Raw genomic sequence first — 19,844 nt, forward strand, 5'->3', positions numbered from 1 at the left:
CTTCTAGCTTAGATATTCTTTCTTCTGTGTCGCCAAGTCAGTTGTTAAGGCTTTCCACTGTATTTTTTATTTGGCATATTTAATTTTCATTTCATTTGATTTCAAAATCTCAACCTCATGGGAAAATTTTTCTTCCATGTCATGTATGGATTTCTTTAACTCATTAATTTCCTTCTCATTCCTTCTGAGTAATATTATGATTTCTCTTTTAAATTTCTTTTCAGGCATTTCATCAATTTCTTCACCTTCACATTCTAATAATGAGGTGTTGTTCCTTTGGGGAAGTCATGTTGTCTTCTTTATTATTGTTTCTTGAATTTCTTCATTTATTTTTAGGCATTTGTGGAAATACTTGTTGGTTTTCACCTCTGATGGCTTTTATCTTTGAACTATGCCTTGTGGCTTAGTGGAGTGTCTGCTTTTTCAGTGAAGTCTGTGATGCATGTGGCCAGAGAGCTCTAGTCAGTGCTCCAAGGTGGGGCAAGTATCCAGGGTGACACCCAAGTTGGGCGTGGTAGATCTTCTCTACTGTCAGCAGCAGAGAGGGTGTGGTCACCTCTGTCGGTGCAATCATACCCTTACCTCCTCTCTTCTAAGGTGATCAATGCTCTGGTAAACCCACAGTGGGTGCAACACTCTCACATTTTCTGCTGCATGAACCTCATAAAGGGTCTGTGCAGTCCTTGTGTTAGCACAGACCCTGCTACAATGATCCACCCCAAGCAATCAGGGAGCTCGGGGCCTCTGGCACCACACACAGTAACTGCCCAAAGACCCAGACACACTCCACACTCTGTCATGCAGTCACAGAGTTCCCACAGTCTCAGCACACAAGAATCCTGCAGTCATGGGATTCAGAGGTTCTGCTGTACCCTACTAGCCTGGTCCATTCACGGAGAAGCAGAGACATTCCCAGAGCCAGGTGCCTGTGGGTGCCCTACCTTAGCAGTTTGAGCCCTGCAGCCTGTGATATGTTGAGAGGCTGGGGGCACCTCACAGTTCTATGTAGGTGCCTCACCCCTGTCAATCCTCCCAGCCAAACTTAAAGTTAATGGGTAATGTGGATTTTTCCTTCTGGTAGAGCCTCTGGATCACACACATGCACAAGAGCTGCCACAACTGCTGCTGGTGTCAAAACGGCATGTTCTCCCACCCGTTACCCAACACATGCATACAAGCCACCGCAGCCACTCCAGGTGTCAAAATGGCACCTTGTCCCTGCCAGTTTCTGGTGCACACAAGAACCACATCAGCTATTACTGGTATCAAAATGGCACCCTCTCCCAGCCAGTTACTGGGCACTGTTACAGGAAAATGGGGAGAGAGAAATGTGCCCTTTTTCACTGGGTTAGGTGGGTACCTGTCCCCCTTAGGGCTCCAGGCCAGATTCAAACACAGTGTACTCTGTCAGGCTCTCCCTCCAGCAATATCGCCAGTGGACCTTTTGATATTTTACCAACAGTTCTTCGGTGATCCATCCTGAGGTTGGGGTGGGGTTCGCTCTCTTTTTCACTTTGCATTTCAGTGTGGAAAACTTTTATTGATTTCTCTTTTACCTCAATTATTTTTTTCGCTATATCATGTCCAACTACTGATGAGCACATTAGACATTCTCTATCTCAGTTACAGGGGTTTTGGTTTCTGCCACTTTTTTATTCTTTCTTAGAATTTTCATTTCTCTTCTCACATCACCTGTATTTTTTCATGCTGTCTATTTTTCCATTAGACCTTTATTTTTATTTCAGTTATTATTTTAAATTCTGTATATAGTAATTCATCTTTGTCTAGTAAAAACATCTTTGTCATATGAGTTTGGTCCCGATGTCTGCTTTTTCTCTTCAGACTATTTCAATCTTTCTCTTGGAAAACCTTGTAATTTCTTTTGAACTGGACGTGTTGTATCAGACAATAATAACCAATAAACATAGGCCTTTGGGATGAGGGTTTATGCTAATATAACTGGGAGTTGGGTTGTGATTAATATTTGCTGTAGTTGTAGGAGCCAGAGGTTTCATTTCCCATGGTGTCATTGCTTTGTGTCCCTTCTAAACTTGGGGATCCCTTGGGTAACCCCCAAGTCCCAAGAGTATGTGTATGTGGCCTTGCAGCTATTTCAGCCATAATCCATTGTTATCCTGGAGCCATACTGGCATGGTGGCAAGGTATGGGAGGAAACAATAAGTAAGTAAGTCTATGATCAGACCTCAGTCTTCAGCAGGCCTACGTCTTTGGTCTGTGACCTTTACGAGTATTTCCCCAACTGTATATTTTTCACATCCCCACCTTAGGAAAGAAAGGAAGCTAGAAGAGACCGGAGTGGGAAGCATGCTCTTTCCTCAGTGACACTAGGCTCTAGTGAGTATTTTCCCAGGGCAGAGGCATAAATCACAATGTTTATTCTTCCCTCTCTCTGCCAAGAAGATCTTCCTTGAATCTTCAGGTAAGAAATTGGTGAGAATTCTGGAAGTGAAAGCCACAAAAGTATGAGGGTCCTATTTAGACTGCATAAGTCTGCAGTCCCAAGAGTGTTTCACACTCAGGCTAGCCCACATTCCACTTGAAGTGATTCATCAAAGCTATCTTTTAATTACAAAAATTACCACTGGCTTCTACTCCAGGTAAGTATATCTACCTGGGGCTCTTTGGATTTCAGGGTTGTGATTTTCCTTGCAACTTTATTTCTCTGATGAATCTTCAAAAAGTCATTGATTTTTGTTTTTTTCTTGTTGTGAGAATAAGAGTGATGACTTCTGATCTCAAGAGGCTGTAGAATTTAAATACATGATCCAAAAATTATCTTTGTTTAATTAGAAGTCTGATAATCATTAAAGTTGATTGACAGATTCATAGTGTTTCTTTATAAAATCTCTGATTTTAGGTATATTTGAAACTTTCTCTAATAAAAATCACAGTTAAGGATCTAAAAAGATACCTTTAAATAATAGAGACAACAGAGGGTGAGATTAGGCAATTAGGCAATAAGATCTATTATCTAAAAAGCACCAGGGATGGTGCCAAGATAATTTGGATACTAGGATGAAAACTAATATTTCCTGCCTTTGTCAAGAAAGACTGACATTAAAGAAATAATTGTGGCTTAATTACTTATGCTAATAGATACAAAGGAGACCAAAAATGGTGCTGTGGGAGCGGATAACAGAGAATGGGGACTCTAGCCTGGTCTGCAGGGCTGAAGGAGGTCATCTCCAAGACCATCAGAGGACAGGATACAGAAGGCATACTGTAACTATGTCCAGACCCAGCAGCCTAGATCAATATATGAACCTGCCAAACTGGGCCCAGGGGCTGGCCTCCAGAAGTTGTACATAGTAACAATGATATCAGAAGTATGAAGACTGAGAATGTTTCTGAAAAAGCAAGCTGAGATCAGCATTGTGACACAGTGGCTTAAACACCACTTACAATACCAGCATCCCACGTTTGAGTGCGAGTTTGTATCTCAGCTGCTCAGTTTCTGATTCAGCTTCCTACTAATGCACCCGGGAAAGCAAAGGAAGACAGCCCAATTGCTTGGAAGACCAGGACAGAGTTCCTGGCTCCTGGCTTAGGCCCAAACAGCCCTGGCTGTTGCAGCCATTTGGGGAGTGAACCAGAGGATAGTAGATCTTGCTCTGTCTCTCCATCTCTTTCTATCACTCTGCCTTTCAGATAAATAAAGAAATAAAAATCTTTTTAAAACAAAGAAGGACAGAAAGAAAAAGAAAAACACAAGCTTTCCACAGGGCACAACCACCAGCAACCTCTTGAACCCTGAATCTAGATTCAACAACCACTTGAGTTTTCACAATTCATTCCTACTTTCTATAATGCTGATCTTTTTCCTGAACCCTTCTTCTTCACGTATTCAAATTCTCTTTGGATATCAATAAACTTTGGGTGAATTTGTGATTTTGTTCCTGAAGTGATACTACAGAAGGATTGACACATCACACTGGACAGAACTAAAGAAACAGAAGCCAGGCAATGAGGAAAAAAAAATAAAACCTGAAACTTTGGTGTTCTACCCTCAGATATGTTATGTTTTCAAGATATAAACTAATGCAAGTTACTCAATTCTTGCATATAACGTTTTTCCCATTAGGAAATTATACCACTTACAACTCTAGGTACAGACTCTTATTTAAAAAGTTAAACAATTACATCTACATGAATGTTTACTATTGATTTACCACATAGATAATGATAATTAATGATGGTAATTATTGGAATATAGATTGATATCAACATTTGGAGCAACATCTAAACTTTCTAAAATATTATTATCAATTGAAAACTTTTTAAATAACAGCAATTAATCATCATCATTATTACGGTTAAATAATAATGACTTGTAATATAGTATCATACATTTTCTCCAGATAAGAGAAGCACTAATCTATTCCAGTGAAGATAATTGCACTAATAATGGAAGAGTAATGATTGCTAATCATTTCTCATTATTGGTACTAAAATGTCCAAGGCGCTCCAAACATCAAAACTCAGGTGAAACACAACCTGGGAAGGCATATGGCAAAGTTAGTTATTTGTATTTAGCAAGTTGACCAAACCAGCATTCTGGGCCAGCGGTTCACAAGCTTGGGGGCCCATCCCCTTAGAAAAGACTGGGGACCATTTAAAGCGGATCAAAGCCCAGCCTCCTCCCCGCCAGATAGTCTGATGTAATTGACCTGGGTGTGGCCAATTTGGGGCAAGTTCCTTAAGCGAATCTAATATGCGGCCAGAAGTGAGAGCCACTGCTCCAGATGTTAGCTTTTGATGCCTGTGAATAAAGATCTCTTTGCTCCGGGGGCAGAATTGAATTGGGAAACTTACTTGCCTAGGCTCTGTCAATCAGGGCTGTGTGTAGCAGAGGGATGAGTTGTTAGTTCTAGTTGTCAGGGAATTTTCTTCATGGAAAAGAAGTACATTAAAATACCAAATTACAGTATTTACATATTGCGTGTTTTTATCCAACTGTGTTCCCATAGCAACTCAATCCATTGGCTCCCTACTTTCTTCTGAGTTATTTTCCATCACGAGCTATGCTTTATTAGTGAGGCAAACAGTTTGCCCTCTGAAATAACTGTTTTGCTGCTTACTAGTTCTTTGCCGGAGCTGCCTCTTCTTTCCTCCTGCACTACCCAAATTTGATCACAAGTGAGCTTTGCTGGTCCGGGCGGAGGTAGTGTCCCTGACCACGTTCCTCAATCTATTTTGTCCCTGGGTTTTTTCCGATGAGCTGGCCAGGAAAAGGCAAGTGGAGAGGAAGGCTTCCCTTGGGGAACCTGTGGTTGGGAAAGGATGCAAGGAAGGCAATTGATTAATTCCCAAGCAGTGACCAATTCCCCCAAATCAACAGGGGACAAAGGATCGCACAGCGCCCTGGGACATCACGAGGCCTGATGAGCCAGCATCACTGGCGAGAAGGACATCACAGCTTGAAGATTACTGAATCCACAGACGGGAGGCTCAAAGGAGGCCCAGGACATCGGAATTTCTATGTGACTTCACCCAGACGACTTGGCAGACTTTCGGCTTGTTTGTTTGAAACTGTGACATTTCTCTCACTAATTGGGGCTCTGTTTTGCAAGGGGACAGAGATGCCAAAGAGGACTGCAGACTGGAGGCACCAGGCCTGAGGCTCCGGGGCAGCTCTGCTTGCTGCTGCCTGACACCGGGAAGGACCTTGGCCACCGGCGCCAGAGCAGAGACGAACGGCATCAGGAAGGCGATGCTCCGAAATCGTCTGTTCTCAGTCGCTGACTCAGAAGCCTCCTCCGTGCCAGCAACAGCAATGAAGATGGCTTGCTGCCTCCTCTCTCCCAGGCTCCAAGTAAAAGCCAGGGCTCCGGTGCCCCAGCTCAGGGACAGGGGTGCATGACCCAGACCACATCTCAGGGCTGCAGCAGAATTCACGCCCTGTGAGGTTCTCTTCCCATCTGCCAGGTCTGGATGCCTCTTCCGTGGGTTACCTCCATTAAAATGCTTCCTGTTGGGCTCCTGCATACCCTCCACAATCATCATTCATTCGAGCATGACCCCTCCAGCAGGTGGGCTCCTAGGAGAGCGTAATGAAGGGACTTCTATGGGTAGGGTGTGGGGAAAATACAACATGGTGGATTTCTCAGGGCTAGTAACAGCAAGACACTGATCCCACCCTTAGCCCTAAAAGGCAAAACCCAGAAACAAAGCTGTGTGAAGCCTACAAGAGCTAGGACCTGCAGCTGAGGGAGTCAGCCAGTACACCATGACCACACAGGGAGAGAGCAGAGGAGCTAAACACCTGGCCCTCGCTCACCTGCATCTCTTCCATCTGCTGCCAGTGCTTCCTAATGCCAAATCCCACCAGAAGCCAAAAGCATGATGGCTCCCTGATGCAGGCCACACAGCCCAGCCTCCTGGGGTCACAAGCAAGAACGGCAAGTGGGGAGAGGTGGTCTGGGAGGACAGAAAAAGACATCAGCACCTACCCTCTCTTACACTCCAGAGAATCTGAGATAACTCACAACCTGAGCCCTCCCACAACCTGCAAATCCCAAGACAGTAGTGTTCAAGGGTTGGAAGAGAACAACCAGAACTTACAATATCCTCAACCACGGAGAAGGTAAGTGGAAACACAACTTAGTGCCACTAAGAACAGAGATAGAAAATCCTGACGCAGACATGATGGTATTCCCCAATCTTCTATCACACTGCTGCCCTCTTGCTCAAAAGGAAATCATGGCTCCCATGTGGAGCGTTTGCCTGGTTACCTATTTGGAACAGCTGGAAGGAAGTATACAAGGAGGTTCCATGATTCTGTAGCTTGGCATTATTTGCAAGGAGAATGTGCAGCATTAAAAATAGACAGGCAGGCAAAGTCTGGTAAGATGACACTTGATTGTTGAATGTCCACTGTCTAAGGAAAATCAGCAGGATTAGTCATTCCCATTCTGGAGGAGCCGGGAGGAGAGTAATATTTGAAACTGGGTGTGCAGGAAGATAGGTGAGGTAATAGAAAGGTGTTCTTCTGCCCCCTTTGCCTTTCCTGGAGCGTGGAGCACAATGATGATTATCCTATTTGATTTAGGATAACCTGTCACCTAGTCTGTATTTTGGATTCTGCTTATATTAAAAGGAGCCTGAAGTGTAAGTGCTGCATACAACTTTAAAAATTGGTCTGCAGTGGGCAGTTAGCCTAGTGGTTAAGGCACCTGTTGGGAAACCTAGGTCCCACTTCCAAGTGTCTGGGTTTGGCCCCTGTTCCTCTCCTGATTTAAGTTTCCTGCTAATGCAGACCCTGGGAGGCAGCAAGTGGTGGCTCAAGTAGTTGGGTTCCTGCCATCTCCTTTGAAGACTTAGCCTGAGTTCCTGGCTCCTGGCTTTAGTCTGGCACAGCCCCAGGCATTGCATCCATTTACAAAGTGAACCAGAAGATGGGAACTCTAACACTCCCTCACGTTCGGACATGCACACATGTCTCTCTCTCTCTCTCTCTCTCTCTCTCATAAATTAAATAAATAAATAATTTTAAAAGACAGTCTTACCAACTGCTAATGATGATGGATAAAAGTAGCACAGCTTGGGGCCAGCGCTGTGGCACAGCGGGTAAAAGCCCTGGCCTGAAGCTCCGTCATCCCATATGGGTGCCGGTTCGAGTCCCGGCTACTCCACTTCTGATCCAGCTCTCTACTATGGCCCGGGGTAGCAGTGGAGGATGGCCCAAGTCCTTGGGCCCCTGCACCCACATGGGAGACCCAGAGGAAGCTCCTGGCTCCTGGCTTCAGATGTTGCGGCCATCTGGGGAGTGAACCAGCGGATGGAAGACCTCTCTCTCTGTCTCTACCTCTCTCTGTGACTCTTGTCTTTCAAATAAATAAAATAAATCTTTTAAAAAAAAAGTAGCACAGCTTTTTAAAATTTCCAGCACAAATGCAAGCTTTCTGGCTTATTCTCCACTATAATTTATTCATAAAAATCTAAAATTTCATGTTCTGGATTCCCAAACCAGACCCATGCTTAATCAGTTCAACTCTAGACTTATCCACTGTAAAGTTATTTTAAAGAAAACAAAATTCCTTCAGACTGTCATTGCACTGGTCACCCAACATTCTTCTTTGTAGTCCATAGCTATGGTGACCATGTAAATATTTTCCCAAGTAAATACTAAATATTCTCTCAAATAAATATTAAAGCGGACCACCTTGACACATGCTAACCTGGAAAACACGGTCACCATGGTTATGGTACATACAGAGGCACACTATGGCTAACAGATCTTCAATCATGGCCAAAAATAGCCCCGCCAAAGCCTTTCTTTCACCCGTGAACCTGTTCTCCGGGAAACCTGATTCTTGTGATTGCAGTGTTTCAGGGTAAGTCCAGACCTATGGAGGCATTTGTCACTGCCCTTGCACATTCACCCTCTCCCTCTCAGTATCCAACAGTCACCGCCCCTTGTATTCCCCAAAACAACATAACAAGTGCACTGAACACAAACCAATACACTGCACCCTGCACTCAAACCATGGAATTTCTCCATTATGGTCCCTGCACGCAAGCAATGGTGTCGAGTTCAGAGTGGTAAAGCACTATGCCCGGACAGCTGAGGCCACAATCGTTTGGAAGCCCTTCAGTTTTCCATCTTTCATCTGCTCTCCAGTGCAACTGATGCTCAGGTCTCTGAGCTGTAGTCTCCTTCTAAGACCTAATTAGTAGTAGGAGGCACTTAGAGCACCTCCTGTCATGTCGTGTGACTAAAGAGTAGGTTGAGGGAAGGAGAAATAAGTCTGGGCTCAGTGAAGAGGGGGGACATTGGTCAGCCTCCAGCCACCAGGTTCACGATAGGATTCAAGGCCAAGGATTTCTTACCGCTTCCTGTAGGTAGTGGGTGCTCTCCCAGATTTTTCAGCAAGGATATGCATTCATCAAAGATAGCTTTCATGCTAAAATGAAGGATGAGATGGGAGGGGAAGTGAAGTAAAATTGCAAGTAGAAACACCAGATGAGAAAAGGTTACTTTAGGCCCCAGAGAAAAAGCCAAAAAGGAAGTCTTTCAACATAGACAAATGCTGGGGACAAGTTAAAGAGAATAGGTTTAATCAGATTTCTTTGAATTTAGCTATTTAACTTTGTGGCTGGTGTTTTGAAAGCTACAAAGACGTAATCCCTCTTCTCAGAAAACTTTCACTCTAATTGAGGTCCCAAAGTGTCCTTGAAAAGTTAAGGTTTCTAGAACCCAGTGTATTCCCATGGAATATTTGGAAAATAACTAAGAAGATATTCTTCCCCCTCTCTCTTTTTCCTCCTCATCTCTTCTTATTTCTCTTCTCCTGGGGTCCTGCTTTTAACCAGATGACAACAGGATGCCACAAAATAAACACTTCAGTTTCTGAATTTCCCTAAGATAAAGATATTTGTCTTTCTTTGGGTAAGTTTGGACGCCTCTTACCATGTTAAGTGGTGGCTTTTATTGTGTCTTTTTTTTTTTTTAATTTTTTTTTATTTTTTTTTTTGACAGGTAGAGTGGACAGTGAGAGAGACAGAGAGAAAGGTCTTCCTTTTGCCCTTGGTTCACCCTCCAATGGCCGCCACTGCCGGCGTGCTGCAGCCGGTGCACCGCGCTGATCCGATGGCAGGAGCCAGGAGCCAGGTGCTTTTCCTGGTCTCCCATGGGTGCAGGGCCCAAGCACTTGGGCCATCCTCCACTGCACTCCCTGGCCACAGCAGAGAGCTGGCCTGGAAGAGGGGCAACCGGGACAGAATCCGGCGCCCCGACCGGGACTAGAACCCGGTGTGCCGGTGCCGCTAGGCGGAGGATTAGCCTAGTGAGCCGCGGCGCCGGCCTTATTGTGTCTTATTTTTTAAAGACTATTGCACTGAAGAAGGTAGGATAGACTGGGGGAAAAAAATCTAACTTTCAAGGTTCATGGTCCCTCTGGTCACTTCCAATGACATCCCATCTTCCACGAGTCAAAGGGTGGTCCTGACTCCTTACAGGGCAAATTCTAACCCCACTGGGACAAAAACACAAATACTAGGTACTTCAAATCATTCATGGAGAGTGGAATCAAAAGGTAAGTTGACTTTGTTGCAAAACTTTTGAAATTCACACATAGAAATGCACTTCAAACAGTCTGTAGAAAATACACATTAAGAAAAAACTGAGGCCGGCGCCCACGGCTCAACAGGCTAATCCTCCGCCTGCGGCACTGGCACCCCAGGTTCTAGTCCCGGTCAGGGCGCCGGATTCTGTCCCGGTTGCTCCTCTTCTAGTCCAGCTCTCTGCTGTGGCCCAGGAAGGCAGTGGAGGATGGCCCAGGTCCTTGGGCCCCTGTGCCCACATGGGAGACCAGGAGGAAACACCTGGCTCCTGGCTTCAGATCAGTGTGGTGCACCGGCTGCAGCAGCCATTGGGGGGTGAACCAATGGAAAAGGAAGACCTTTCTCTCTGTCTCTCTCTCTCTCTCACTGTCCACTCTGCCTGTCAAAAAAAAAAAAAAAAAGAAAGAAAAAACAATAGATTTCAAAATTCTTTTGCATTGAAAATAAACATCCTTTAATTTAATTTTCCCACCACCTTTTTGAAGTACCTTTGTACTGTATGCATCTATAAACCAACTCTCTTCCCCAAAACAGTGAGCTTACAACTATGTTGTCAGCTGAGTTCTTAGAAGGACATAGCTCCTTAAGATACTACAGGGCTGCCCCAGCAGTAACAAGACTCAGTATACACTCTGGCTTAAATCAGTTGAAATTAAACTCACATTTGAGAAGTGCTCAAGATAGCAAGTTATTAAACGGAGAGACCAAGTCTGCAAAGCACCCAGGAACGAACCAAAAAGGAACAAATCGGTTTTATATCATGAAGTGACTATCAGATCTCATCCATTCCCCTCACAGTCTGTGTTTTCTGCCGTGAGCTTCATTTCACTAAAATACCCGCTAACTACTTTGTGGACATGTAAAACATGTCCACAAAGGAGCAAACAGTAACCAGAGTAGACGAAGAGCAATTTAGCCCAGACTTACAGATTTATATATAGAGGGGCCAAACATTCTTTTCTCTCCTCTGCCCTCTGCACTTGCATTCACTAGATCATGTGTCTAATTGCTATGTTGTATGTGCGAGTGCCTCTGACTACTATATCCTAGCTTCTGCTGAAACCCACAGTGCTCTCCCCCTGGCTTTTGGTAGTCTTCCTGCCGTCTTACTAGGTTAGTGGTGGGTTTTGCTTTCATTCCAATCAGCTACAGACCCGCAATTCCATCCAGAGCACTTCCTCCCTGGCTGTGCTGGCGTCTTACCCTGTGTGTCTGCATTCCTGTCTCAGTAACATCTTCATCCCTCTCCATTTCCCCTCTTTTCCATTTCCTATGGTTTTCTGTGTTTCTGTTCTTTGGCCAACCCTCCCTGCAGCTACATGTGTTTTTGAATCGCCCCTGTATTTTTAAATTATCTTGGTATTCTTAGCCTTTGGGCTTTTGGGACTTATTTAAACTCTCTCATCTTTCCTCTGTCGCCTCTCCAATTATTTCTGGGTCTCATTTTGCACAGCCTACCCCATGGCTTCTTCTTAAGTAAAATTTACTTTCTAAGCAGTGAAATGTTTTTGCCAGAGTAGACGGTTTCTGTAACCTCTCCTTGCAGTACAAATTCAAAGTTTGAGAGGAGTAGTCCATCTACCCATTTGCTTCCAGTTCCCTTGCTCAAGGTTCTACTTTCTCTTCTTGCCATTCAAGAAATAGACACGGGCCAGCACTATTGCACAGCAGGAAAACCACTCCCTTCAATGCCATCATCCCATATGCACACTGGTTGGACACCTGGCTGCTCCACTCTGCTCCAGCTCTCTGCTATGGCCTGGAAAAGCAGTGGAAGATGGCTCAAGTCCTTGGGCCTCTACACCCGCATGGGAGACCTGGAGGAAGTTCCTGGCTCCTGGCTTCAGATGGGCAAAGCTCTGTCCATTGCGGTTCTGAGGAGTGAACCAGTGGATGGATGACCTCTCTCTCTCTTTCTCTCTCTCTCTCTCTCTCTCTCTCTCTCTCTCTCTTTCTCTTTCTCTTTCTCTCTCTCTGCCTCTCTGTAACTCTGCCTATTAAATAAATCTTTAAAAAAAGAAAGAAATAGATCACATTCTCCTGTTAGAAATATGCTAGGATGGAAACATGAGTGCCGTGCGTCAGACGGTGCCAATAGCAAACTTCTCACCTCTCCCAGCATCTCCTGTGGCCTGCCTTCCCCATAATCTTACCATTCCTTCCCAGAGGGCATTCTGAACCTGTACCAGGCACACCCACACAGACCCCACAAATTCACATTTGAAGCCTATTCATGAAAAGTGTCCAGTAATTATCCCATAATCCACAAGGTCTCCATTGCCTTCCTATTAGATTTGCCGACTATTAGTCACACAGATGTGTGAGTTCAGCTACTCAGGATTCCCCATCCCTCTCCTTTTTGAAGACTGACACATCTTGAGGAAGGCCCTCATTTAGAAGGAACAGTCTTCCCATCTCTGAGTACAGTGTACAGTAACATTTAGGAGTGGGCATTTGACATACTGGTTAAGAGCCTCTTACAATGTCCACACCCCATACCAGGGTTCAAGTGACATTTCTGCTCCAGCTTCCTGCTAATGTGCACCCTGGGAGGCAGCAGGTGATGGTTCAAGGGGTTGAGTCCCTGCCACCAACATGGGAGACCCAGACTGAGTTAACGAGTGTTGGCTTCTGCTTGGACCAGCACCAGCTGTTTCAGGCATTTGGGGAATGAACCAGTCAATGAAAGACTCTCTCTCTCTCTCTCTCTCCCTTTAAAATAAAATATTTTTTTAAATATCACAGTTAGCTCCTACCTAGTTTTTGTTCAAAAGGCATTTTTAAATGCCACAAAAAAAGAAGATAGAGGGATCATTTTCCCAATGCTCTGTTTATGATAACAAACTACAGCCTTGTTCTAACATATTTGTACCTCAGGAAGTCCTAACCTATAATAACATTCATTGTAATGAACATAAAGAACAGTCTTATAATACAAGGATAATTCAAAAAGGTTTTGGAAAAAATGAAATTAAAAGGTGGGCCAGCGCCGCGGCTCAATAGGCTAATCCTCCACTAGAACACCCCGGGTTCTAGTCCCAGTCGGGACGCTGGATTCTGTCCCGGTTGCTCCTCTTCCAGTTTGCTGTGGCCTGGGAGTGCAGTGGAGGATGGCTCAGGTCCTTGGGCCCTGCACCCGCATGGGAGACCAAGAGAAGCACCTGGCTCCTGGCTTCAGATCTGCGCGGTGCGCCGGCCGCAGCACACCGGCCACAGCGGCCACTGGAGAGTGAACCAATGGAAAAGGAAGACCTTTCTCTCTGTCTCTCTCTGTCTCTCACTGTCTAACTCTGCCTGTCCAAAAAAAAAAAAAGAAAAAGAAAAAAAGAAATTAAAAGGCGGGTCATGGGTGGGCATTGGGCACAGTGGTTGAAATGCCACTTGGACTATGAATATCCCACCCCAGAGTGCTTGAGTTGGAGTCTGGCTCCTCTTCTGAAACAATTTCCTGCTAATGCGCATACTGGGAAGACAGCTGATGATGGCTCAAGTACTAGGTCTCTGCCACCCACTTGGAAGACCCAGATTGAGTTCCTAGCTCTGGGTTTTGGCCTGACCCAGCCCTGGGTGTTGAGGTGTTTGTGGAGTGAACCAGCATATAGAAAAACTCTCTTGACTTTCCACCTTTAAAATAATATGAAAATAATTTTTTAAAATTTTATAAGCTTATTTTGGTAGAAAAAAGGTGAAATCATAGTTATTTTATAATATTTCCATGAACATTTTGAAGATTCCTTATATATGTACTAAATGATCGTTCCCCTATATTCTCAGGAAATGGCCAAATAAAATTAAAGTGAGGGAGAAAACATCTCTATTAGCCCTGGATAAAAAGGAAAGTTACAATAAATAGTCGAAAAATAGAAAAGGAGTTATTCGGGAAGGAAGAAAGAGGGATGGAGGAAGCAAGGGAATATCATTATATTCTGAGAATTATATCTATGAACTATATTGAATCTGTTAAAAAAACTAATTAAAATGTTTTAAATGAAGTTGCTCAGGAGCCAGCACAGACGAACTAGACTTAACTAATGGTATATAATTAGGGTTAATATTCTGGTGGATAATGGTGTGATGATTATGTAGGAGAATGTCCTTTTATGTAGGAGACACCTTCTGAAGTATTTAGTGGTGACATGTCATGATATCATCAGTGTACTCACAAACAGTTCACGGTAAGAGAGAATGTATGTGTGTATGTAATTGGAGACAGATGACGCAAGGAGGGCAAAATGATGATTTCTGAAACTTGGAGTGAATATGTGGATACTTCATACACTACTCACTCTTTATTTCTGCCTACTTGAAATTTTTTATAATTAAAATTAGGATTAAAAATTAAGGAAAGGGCCAGCGCCGCGGCTCACTTGGCTAATCCTCCGCCTGTGGCACTGGCACACCGGGTTCTAGTCCTGTTTGGGACGCTGGATTCTGTCCCGGTTGCTCCTCTTCCAATCCAGCTCTCTGCTGTAGCCCAGGAGTGCAGTGGAGGATGGCCCAAATGCCTGGGCCCTGCACCCTCATGGGAGACCAGGAGGAAGCACCTGGCTCCTGACTGGATTGGCGCAGCACGCTGGCCGTAGCGGCCATTTGGGGGGTGAACCAACGGAAGGAAGACCTTTCTCTCTGTCTCTCTCTCTCACTGTCCACTCTGCCTGTCAAAAAAAAAAAAAATTAAGGCAAGAACTGTTATTACTGTGGTGCAATCAGTGATAAAAGAAAAGCTGCCTTGGCAATACTTGGGCGTGATCTCCCATGAAAACTGTCACCTCTCTGCCCAGATAAATAAGCACACCCAGGAAGACAGGAAGTCTGGGGGACATAGTGCAAACATACAGTCCTGGATACAGCAAGGAAGAGATAACAGGCAGAAGGGAAGATCAGTTTCTCATCCAGTTTCTAACACGTACATGAAAGGTGCACAATAGCAGAATAATGTCTAAGAATTTTTAAGATAATTTAAATATCGAAATTCAAAAAGTATATAAGTTTTGAAGCAAACATATAAGAACTCAGAAAAAAATTAACCAGGTCTTCTTCTTGAAAAAAAAAATTTGGAAGAATATTCCAGTATACTGACAAATAAATTCATAAACAGAATGCAAGTATAGGTATGTTCCAGTATAAAAATGGTGACAGTGGAAAATGAAACCAATTTCTATTAATTTACTATTGATGTCTAAATAACTAGATTCCAAAAAAGTACTGAAACTTAAAAAAGAAAACATCAAAAATAACTTATAGAAATATTTGGTAATTTAGAAAAAGAGTTAATAAAAATAAGCTAGATCTCAAGTGCGGCTGGAAAAGCAGGAAGCAACAAAGGTGTGATAAACCACTCATCTTACATGGGGCATGTCGCAGAGCGGATGTTATTCCTCTCGGGCAAATATGAGCTTAACTCTTTAAATAATTAAATGTAACTTCTAGGAGACCAGAAATAGGAAATGTTCCCACAGTCATATAAGGGTGAAGAAAGGTTAGAGTTCATTGGAACAATTTTAAGGAGAACGAGAGAAAGAAAATAGTTGGGAAAATATATAAAATGAAATAAGATGAATGCATGTAAATGGGAAAAAATCCACTAATATAAAATAAAGAAATATCAGGTAAATAATAACAAAAAACCTCTATCCACTTACAGAGCACACATTTGGAGTAAAATGATATGGAAAATAAAAAAATAAAGAGAATGTCTAGGATATGTCAGGGAAATACAAATAACAAGATAACAGGGATAGCAGTATTAATGAACAGAATAAAGCCTAATTATTAAGTTAAGCACATTTGTCTGACAGAAAAAAGTAAAATTCATAATGAAAAGCTAACTATAGCATCAAAATGATATCTTCAAAACTATTCAAAATGCATGAAGAAATTAACAATTGTTATCATAGAATATTTCACATCCCACAAACAAATCGAATAGCCCAAAAATGAATATTTCATAAATTAAATAATATAATTATATTGCTAGAAATTAAAAACAACATAATACGATAAACAAAAAAAAATATTTTAAAAACTGTAAAGTATTCTTGAGGCCAGCACTGTGGTGTAGTGGGTAAAGCCACCTCCTACATCACTGGCATCCCATATCAGCATCAGTTCATGTCCCAGCTGCTCCACTTCCCATCCAGCTCTATGCTAAAGGCCTGGGAAAGCATCAGAGGTTAGCTCAAGTATTTGGGCCCCTGTCACCCATGTGGTAGGCACAGATGAAGCTCTTGGCTCCCGGCTTCAGCCTGGCCCAGTTCTGGTCATTGCTGCCATATGGGGGGTAAACCAGCAAATGGAAGACCTCTCTTCTGTCTCTCTCTCTCTCTCTAACTCAGACTTCCAAAATAAATAAATAATCTTAAAAAAAAACCCTCAATGGGACACTTTAAAGTTGACAAAAGTAGTATAAACTTAGAAGATAAACATGCAATAAAACCCAGAATACTTCTATCAAAACAAAATTGGTTAAGGAAAGTATACTACATCAACACAAAGCAACACTTTACAGTAATTTGAAATGTTTGTGTAGCTCTAAATTTATTGACATAAAAATATCACAAAATATTAAAGTGAACAACCAAATTACAAACCAATATGTTTAGTTTAAGACCACTCGGGTAAATTAAATATACACACAGAAAAATAAAATTTTGAAGCTTTATACCAAAAATCAACAGTTATAATTGAGAGACTACAGGCTTTTAAATTTTAAAAAATTGGCTTATATTATATTTCTGATTTTTATATAAATAACATTTATTATTTACAAAGTATGAGCATACTTTTTAAATTTATTTTATTTATTTGAAAGACAGAGTCACAGAGAGAGGTAGAGACAGAGAGAGAGGTCTTCCATCCCCGGTTCACTCCCCAGATGGCCGCAATGGCTGGAACTGAGCCAATCTAAAGCCAGGAGCCAGGAGCTAGGAGCTTCTTCCAGGTCTCCCTCATGGGTGCAGGGGCCAAGGGACTTGGACGATCTTCTACTGCTATCCCAGGCCACAGCAGAAAGCTGGTTTGGAAGAGGAGCAGCCGGGACTAGAACCGGCAGCCATATGGGATGCCAGCGCTTCAGGCCAGGGCTTTAACGTGCTGCGCCACAGTGCCGGCCCTGAGCATACATTTTTTTAATTTTTAATTTTTTATTTATTTACCCCCCCCCAAGAAACCTTTTATTTAAGGAATACAGACTTCATGCATTTCATAAGTACAACTTTAGGAATATAGTGATTCTTCCCATCACACCTGCCCCCCCACCCACTCTCCCACCCCTCCTCCTCCTCCCTCTCCCATTCCCAGTCCCATTCTCCACTAAGATCCATTTCGATTAACTTTATACACAGAAGACCAACTCTATACTTGTCAAACGAGAGTTCGACAATTTGCATGATTAAAAAAAAAAAAAAAACTGTTCCTGAACAGTCGAGACAATGGCTGTTCAAAGTCATTGCATCTTGAACTTAATTTCACTTTTTTTTAGAAACGTAATTAACTTTAATGACGCACCCAACAATAATACATCTTTTGGGAGCACTTAGACATAGTTATAATACAACTCTTTGAGGACAGAGATCCTGTATGGGACATTAGTGCACAGTGACTCGTGTTGTTAATTTAACAATTAACACTCCTGTAGGACGGCAGTGATCACCCAAGGCTCTTGACATGAGTTGTCTTGGCTATGGAAGCCTTGTGATTCCACAAACTCCATAAGTATTTAAACAGGGCCATAAGCAAAGCGGAAGTTCTCTCCTCCCTTCAGAGAAAAGTACATCCTTCTTCGATGACTACTTCTTTCCACTGGGGTCTCACCCACCGAGATCCTTCATATAGGACATTTTTTGCCTAAGTATCTTGGCTTTCCAGGCCTGAAAGAGCTTACATATTTCTTACACATCCCTCTCCACCTTCATCTTTCCAGATTGAGAGCCTTAAGTCGTCAGCCCGTCCCCATAAAGAAGCACTCATTTGCTCCATCTCTATTTTTACTGCATCATTAAAATGACCACATGGCCAGAACTGAGCAGTATATTCCCAATTTATTTTCCTCTAACTTCCACTGAGTAAGAATTATTCCCCCAAAAGGAAAATATCATCCTCAATATTATCTCTAACGACATTTATTGAATCAAATATGTCTACGGATTATTTCTGCAGCATCCGCAGGGGAGGCAGAATCTCTCTTTAGGTCAGTTTCAGCGACAACATCTGTAATACTATAGCTTTTTACCTCCCAAATAGACATAGATTTGTCTAGATGGCACAGATGGATCTACATCCAAATTCACAAGGAAAGCCTTTTGTGAATCAATAAGTGCTATCCTGGTGTCATTTTTCTTGCTGTCAAAATGCCATAATGAAGGGGAAAAGTCCCAACTCAGTCTGTAAATTGTTTGTTTTAAGCTCTTCCCAAATCATTGTGTACACACACGGAATGTCTGAAATGATCTAATCAGATCTGTGGCACTACCAGAAAGAGATGGAAATTGCATTGTTGGAGTCTGGACAGAGCCTGGGAGCAGGGAGGGAAGTGGACAAGCAGGTGCAGAGTTGAGGGAAGAAGGGGAAGGATATGACTGGCTGCTATTCAAATAGTCAACTAGAACAGCTCCTGTGTGGAAACAGAGTGAGGCCAGCTGTCCAGCCACTGCTTACACAGTCTGTCTTTTGCATGCACCATTTAACATCATGTGAGAAATGAATATTGAAATCTCACCTCCCTTCATTTCTTCTCATGCTAATTATCACAGCTTCCCAGTACAATTTCCATTCCTTTCCACTTCATCGTCTAAAAAAACAAAAGTTTTAAAAAAACTTTTTTTAAAAAAATTCTTTTAAAAAAATAAAAGTCGTCTCTTGGTCCCTTCTGCTTCCTCTATAAGACTTTCAGAATACAGGAGATTCCGTCACATGGCCCGTGAGGTCTTTGCAAGGAGAACAGGCATAGCCTCCCACAAAGCTCTCACTAGCCCAGCCCTCGGAGAAGCCCTGTGCTTCTACACAGCATCGCTCTTGCTCTCATGCTCTCTTAGCAGCAGCTCTTCCCGTCTGCTGTGTAGGACATGGAGATGGTTGTGAAGATCCTTCCTGTCTCATAAGCCGTTACAAAACCATGGCAAACGAGGCCCAGCATCCCCTATCAGAGTGCCGGCCCGAGTCCCAGCTACTCTGCAGTTCTGATTCAACTTCCTGTCTGGAAGGCAGCAAATGATAGTCCAAGAACTCAGGCTCCTGCCACACATGCTGCAGACTCTGATAGAGTTCCTGGCTCCTGGCATCAGCCTGGGCCAATCTTAGCTGTTGCAGGCATTTGGGGAGTGAACCAGTAGATGGAAGATCTCTCTCTCTCTCTCTCTCTCTCTCTCTGCTTTTAAAGTAAATAAATAAATGTATCTCTTAAAAAACATATACACTATCAACTTACATATAGCAATGTTGAGTGAATACTGTTTATATGCACAGATTGCAAAGCTACTTCAAAACTTTTGCATAAAATAGAAGGAACAGATAAGGTGTTTTGGTGCTAATGATTTCAAAATCCATTTTCCGTAAACTTATTGCAGATCCTTCAAATATATATTTTCAAAATTTTTGTACCAAAATAAAGTTACCTTTTAATTCCATTTTCCATGAACTTTTAAAGTACCCTTGTATTATGTATAAAAGTGATTGGCAAGACAGCAAAAAGAAATTACCGATTTTAAGTAAATACATCTAGATTTATCAAGTCTGAGATTCACATGTTCATGAGACATAGTTCT

This window comes from Oryctolagus cuniculus, chromosome 14, assembly GCF_964237555.1.
Source record: "Oryctolagus cuniculus chromosome 14, mOryCun1.1, whole genome shotgun sequence".
Classification (NCBI taxonomy): domain Eukaryota; kingdom Metazoa; phylum Chordata; class Mammalia; order Lagomorpha; family Leporidae; genus Oryctolagus; species Oryctolagus cuniculus.